Source organism: Cryptotermes secundus, unplaced genomic scaffold (genome assembly GCF_002891405.2).
Source record: "Cryptotermes secundus unplaced genomic scaffold, Csec_1.0 scaffold2114, whole genome shotgun sequence".
Taxonomy (NCBI): Eukaryota; Metazoa; Arthropoda; class Insecta; order Blattodea; family Kalotermitidae; genus Cryptotermes; species Cryptotermes secundus.
Genome location: NW_019735596.1, coordinates 46,037 through 51,976, shown reverse-complemented (window position 1 = coordinate 51,976; position 5,940 = coordinate 46,037). Strand labels below are relative to the sequence as shown.

Sequence of the window (5,940 nt, the reverse complement as noted above, 5' to 3'; positions counted from 1 at the left end):
CCCCCCCACCCACAATATGAGAATAAAATGAGACCCTAGGTTAAGAGTTAAATGAATTTAACCTCTATTCATAGCGGCCCAGTGCCGTACCTGATTAACAGAGAACCTGTTATAAAGGGTCCTATCTTCTAGGATATAATGCAGCGTTTTTCGTTGGACGTCAACGCACGTTCCGGAGGAACATTTCAGTCTTCAGAGTCGAAGAATAGGACAAACAACAAAGCAGCGTGAAAGCAGCTGGCAGGTGGTTTCTTGATTGATTTATTCTTTGCCCCTCAAGATGGAGGCGACATGCTCCTCCGAAACGTCGATTAACTTTTAACAGACTAGACGACATTACATACCAGAAGACAGAATTCTTCACCACTACCGCTGTGAGAACCTCAAGATCTACAGAGAACTGTTATATTAGAGAATACACATGACTGAAATTAAGGTAAAGTTGTCCCTGGCACTATGCCATGAAGACATGGGAGAGTGGAGGTATACCTCCATCATTCATGACCTCAGCTTCACGTCCCGGGGTAAGAGCCCGTAATACCCACTGGATAGGGGGCTATGTGGACCCCAGAGCCGGTCTGGAAGCTGTGAAGTTCAGAAAAATCTAGACCCTGCCGGGAATCTAACCTCGACCTTCAAGCCCGTAGCCAGTCGCTATATCGACCGAGCTATCCCGACTCCTTTATAAATGTCACTAAGTCAACAAATTCATCTGACACACTTTTCAAAAGGGTGAATGTGTAATGATTATGGCCCGGATCTTTATGCGCTAAAAACACTTAAAATATGCACTAAAAACACTTAAAATATGCGCTAAAAAGCGGGAAAATATGCACCGAAAACAAAACAATATGCACTTAAGAAACAGGTCACTTTATTCAGACTCGCCTATTTACATGTGTCATTCACTGCAGAAAGTAGCATCACAACAGGCAACTGGAAGTCTTTCCGTGTTTTCTGGAGACAAACTGCGTCTACTGTCGGTCAAAATGAGTTTATAGGCTGAGAATGATCTTTCTGTATCAACTGACGTGATTGAACAGTACTTATACACTGGCGCTGAAGGTTCGGAACATTCATCTGGCAAAGATACCCTAATTCCACTCAAGTACTGACTAACTGACTGGAACTTTTTTAGTCCTGGGTTCCATTTCAACACCTTTCCTAACTTGAATTTAATCTTCTCTCCAATTTCGCCTGGAGCGGAATTCAGTGAACAAGTTGCATTCTGAACGAGTTGAACTGAGTCGTTAAGAAGTGCACCACAAGATTCTAAGCTCTCAATGGCTTTTGAAACTGTAGAAAAATGTGCATGGATAAAATTCACCTCTTGATAAACAGTATCACTTCCAAACACCACTTTTGCTTCACAGACACATGCATACTCATCTTCAAGTTTTGTAACCACTTCTTTTACTTGATTGAAATTCTCCTGATAAAATGAAACTGCGGATAACCATGTCCCCCACCTAGTTAGAACAGGTTCAGGTGGCAGAGGAACCTGAGTTAGGCAATCTTTGTAGAACTGGACACGAGCTGGTGCTTTCAGAAACAGTTTTTTCTCCACTTGCAAATAAATCGTTAACAGCTCGAAACTGTGCGCGTATTTTTCTGCAATACGGTGTAATCCGTGCGCTAAGCAGGTTACGTGTATAAGATTTGGATAAAATACTTGTAAGGCCTATGCTGCTTTCAACATGTAGAAAGCACCTTACAACAATTATTCTCAATTTCAGATGGCCATAGTAGTCGCAGAGAATCATTTACAAATCTTGCTATTGTGCTATAGTTGGTTTTCTCTAGTACTTTGCAAGCAAGAAGATGAGATTTGCTGGGTTCGTCTGGATGTAGCTTACCAACTACGAAATTTGCTATGCATCGGCCACACAAATTGGCTGTCTCATCCTTAATTATCCTTAATTTCAAACATATATGCAGAAATATGCTCTTACGTGTAGAATATGCAATAACGACTAAAAACCCTCAAAATATGCATTTGCATATGCGCATATGCATTTTCAAAAAATCCGGGCCCTAGTAATGATATACGTAATATTGGCAGTACGATTAATTTACTGTAATTGGATTTGCAACTTCTATATATGCAAAAAAATAATGCAAGATCCCAATATACAACTTTGAAAAATAGAGACGCCTACTCTAACACAGAGTACACCTTCATATTTCCCGCCAAAAATTAGGTCTCGGTTTACGTGTCTATTATACTATTTCATAAATCCCTAAACATTACTTTTCTGCCATTTCAATCTTGAAGAAGACCTCGCGTTTCTTCGAAGCTTCGGAAAATTTATGATTATCGTCACGGCGATATCCATAGAATATTCTACAGTAAAAAGCGTTTTGTGTGCGTGTGTGACATATGGAGACCCTTGCCCCCCGTAACGGTTCTCACGTAACGGAACAAGGTTGCTTACCTGTAGATGCCACTTCTCTTGCCAACGAGTTTTCTTACAGATGTTTTACGATGAATTAGTTGATTTAAATGGCCGCTTTATGAATACATATTTCATGTGCCACTCGCTTGCTATAGTCCGTCCCTTAGGCCAAACAATTGTAGGGAGAATTAAGAACTTGAGGGGACCAAAGACCAGTAGATAACCAGGAGGGGCATAATTTGTAGTTTTCACCTTGAGTGATTAAATAAAGAGGGGCAGATGTAATGCCCACGGGAGAAAATTCCACTAACCTTTTCCCTGAGATTCGCGGGACAACAGTTGAACGATCACAAGAGCAGAAATGCATACTCCAATGGAGGGCACATATTTCAAAAGCATTCTTTGCGATTTCACATATCTTACTGGTTTTGACGTTCAGTTATTTCAGATATAAAGCTGCTATGACAAAGGTAATCAAACACATTATGGGCATCACAGTATTAAATATTAAATTATTGGTTCTACGGAGAAACCAACGTAGACCAAACTATACATCGCCATAAAACGGGGACTCATAATACAGTGTGTTCAGTTCAAACCTCCCACATTTTAATTAATCATTGCGAATAAATTGTGATAAATTATGGATTATAATTAACACTAGATGAAAGAAAAACTCAAAGAATTTTATTTCCGTTTTTCTTCGGTGAAGCTACAGTATCTGGCAGCGTATACCTTGACATGTTAGAACAGTTCCTGTATCCCTAGGTAGCCGAACTGCAGCCTAACATAATCTTCCAACAAGATGGAGGCCCGCACATTGGGGTCTGGATGTTCGGAGGTCCCTCAATGTCACCTTCCAAGATCGCTGGATTTGACGTGGCGGACCAATTCGGTGACCACCACATTCACCGGACCTCTGGGGTTACGTGAAGGACCGTATGTTCGTGCCTCCAGTGAATTACCTCCCAGATTTACGAGCCCGCATCCGTGAAACGATTGCTACTGTACAGATGGACATGTTGGAAAGAACGTGGCAAGAAATTGAATACAGATTCGATATTGTTCACGCTACAAATGGTGCATACGTAGAGGTTTATTAGTGTGTCAAATAAAATGTTTTGAGTTGTCCTTGTATTTCCTGTAGCTTCATTTTCCTACCATTCATACTTTCTGCCATAAGATCTGATTAAATGTGGGAGGTCTGACTGACACACCCTATTATATTTCAGCATCCTGTTGCATTGATAAATCACTTGTCCACTTGTTTCCGTCTCAAACGCAACATAAAGTTTTATTTCAAAATGTCATTACAATCACACTTAAATTCCCAAAATGTCATTAAAATCATATTGTTTTACTGTTGTGTCATGTTTCGGCCCTATAAGTCCATCCTCAGGCAAATATTAATCGCCTGAAACCGCAACACTCTATCACCTCGTATGTCGATATAATACATTCTACTTTTGCATGTCGTCCTTGTTAGAGAATGTATGTCCATACTTCACTCACGCTACCTGCATATTGCGGTGTCCACGCTGTGTTCCTTTTGTGCGTAGCTCTCCTTAGCTGGGCGTATATCACGCTTTATTGTGCATCAATCTGGCTGAGAGTCGTAACAAGCCAAATCTTTTTAATACAAGTCTCCCATATAGAATTTCAAAAATATCTCTCGAACGATATGCTGGACACAAGGGGACGTCCACTCATAACGTTATGTAAACCACGCTTTATTTTAGATCAATAAGGCTGAAAACCGGCACTGCTGGACAACTTCAGTAAAAGTATTGTACTTTATATCGAATTTGAAGAAAATCCGTCCAACGGTATATGTGCTGATACTACATCATAGACTTATATGCAGACATCAGGCGCTCCTTTGTTGCTTTGTAAAGAATGCCTACAGATTAATGTTCCTTAAAATACTGCATTATATTGTCTTGTGACGCCATGTGAAAAAGTCATGAAATATCAGACTATGGTATTAATCCAACGTTAGAATCTAGAAACTGCATCCCCAATACTACAGGCAAGAGATTCTCAACTAAATAGTGGAGAACGCCAGGTCTTCGTCCTGCAAACCATGCTTCGCTAAGCACACACAACTTGTCCTTCCTGTCCGTGGCGCCTCCGGCGATAAATAATACAAACGGAAGAGAGACAACAATCATGATCATGGCCTACTTAGAACACATAAAAACCAGTTTGTCCACTTGTCATTGTATATGTAATTCTCAAGTAGCAGACTTAACAACCAGATGCCTAATTAAAAATAAACATTTTCTCTTGTAGAAACTCTGTTTTCTCCCAGACGAAAGCTTCTGTTTGCATATTGTTAATGTTTGTGTCGCCCATTGTTGTTCAAGTTCAAACACACACTTGCATTCGGTCCTCTGGAGTAAACTTGTGTCACTAAATAAGTACAAATGTTAGGAGTTCTTAGAAGGAAACCAGAAAAATGATTTACAGCAGAATCGTGTTACGTATGATGTCATCAGACTGAAAAATAAGATCGTAATACAAAGGCAGACAATAAATCCGTGGGAAGTATGGTAGCGTTAAAAATGACAGTAACAAATCAAAATCTGATTCATGGAAAAAATTAAAAGCAGATTTCATTTTCGTAGTGTTTTCTTTATTACTAGTGGGGTGGGACTAAGTCCCTTGCACTGCGGCCACTTCTGGCCTATTGTACCAGCCCCAGATGGTATGTGAGGGTGACTGTGGAGCAATTGGGGGGATGAAGATTGGCAGGGGAAATCGAAGTACTCGGAGAAAACCCGTCCCAGAGCCACTTCGTCCACCACAAATCCCACTTGACCAGACCCGGGCTCGAACCCGGGCCGCCGCGGTGGGAAGCCAGCGACTAACCGCTTGAGCTATGGCGCGGCCCTTCGAAATGGTTACTACCATTGAATTCAGAACCTTCTGTCTTCCTCTCTGCCATTGAAAAACACAAACACTAAAACATACAAAACTATACGGTTTCCTGCACTTTTATACGACTGTCAAACGCGGTCTCTCACACTGAGGGAAGAAAACTGATTGAAGGTGTTTGAGGGTTTATTCATTTATGTGTGGTGCATTTCATGACGCTGCCAACACCTCACATTATACAGCGTTGAACGATATTATGGTTAGTGAATTATCAATTAGAAAAAAATGTGAAAGGAAGAGGTCGTGGCCTAATTTGAGGCACATATTGCCATATGCCTGCAGGGATTAAAGAAAATAACGAAAAACTTAAGTCATGACAGCCTGTGTCCCTAGATTTGAACCTGGAAGCGTTTAAGAACAATCAAGAAAATGATCAGTAGGGAAAGCGGGTGTTGGGTTTGCGCATCGATCCGCACAATACGAGAGACATGTCGCTGCTCGAACCGAACTTTTCGGCGAAGTGTATTGCTGGTGGCGGTGAAGGGAATACAACTTAACATAAATAAAAGGATTAAAAAAGACGTCTCTACCGTGCTAAGTAGATGGTTCTCAGTTTTTGTTGCCCAACAGACATCAGGAGCCACGGGAAGGCGTAAAATCAGAAGGG

The 5,940-nt window shown here is 41.0% G+C and overlaps 1 protein-coding gene across 2 annotated transcripts in view; it reads right to left on the bottom strand.

Moving 5' to 3' along the window:
- Positions 1-5,940, bottom strand: part of LOC111869714 — an 87,971-nt gene that overhangs the window by 49,799 nt on the left and 32,232 nt on the right. The window lies entirely within an intron of this gene.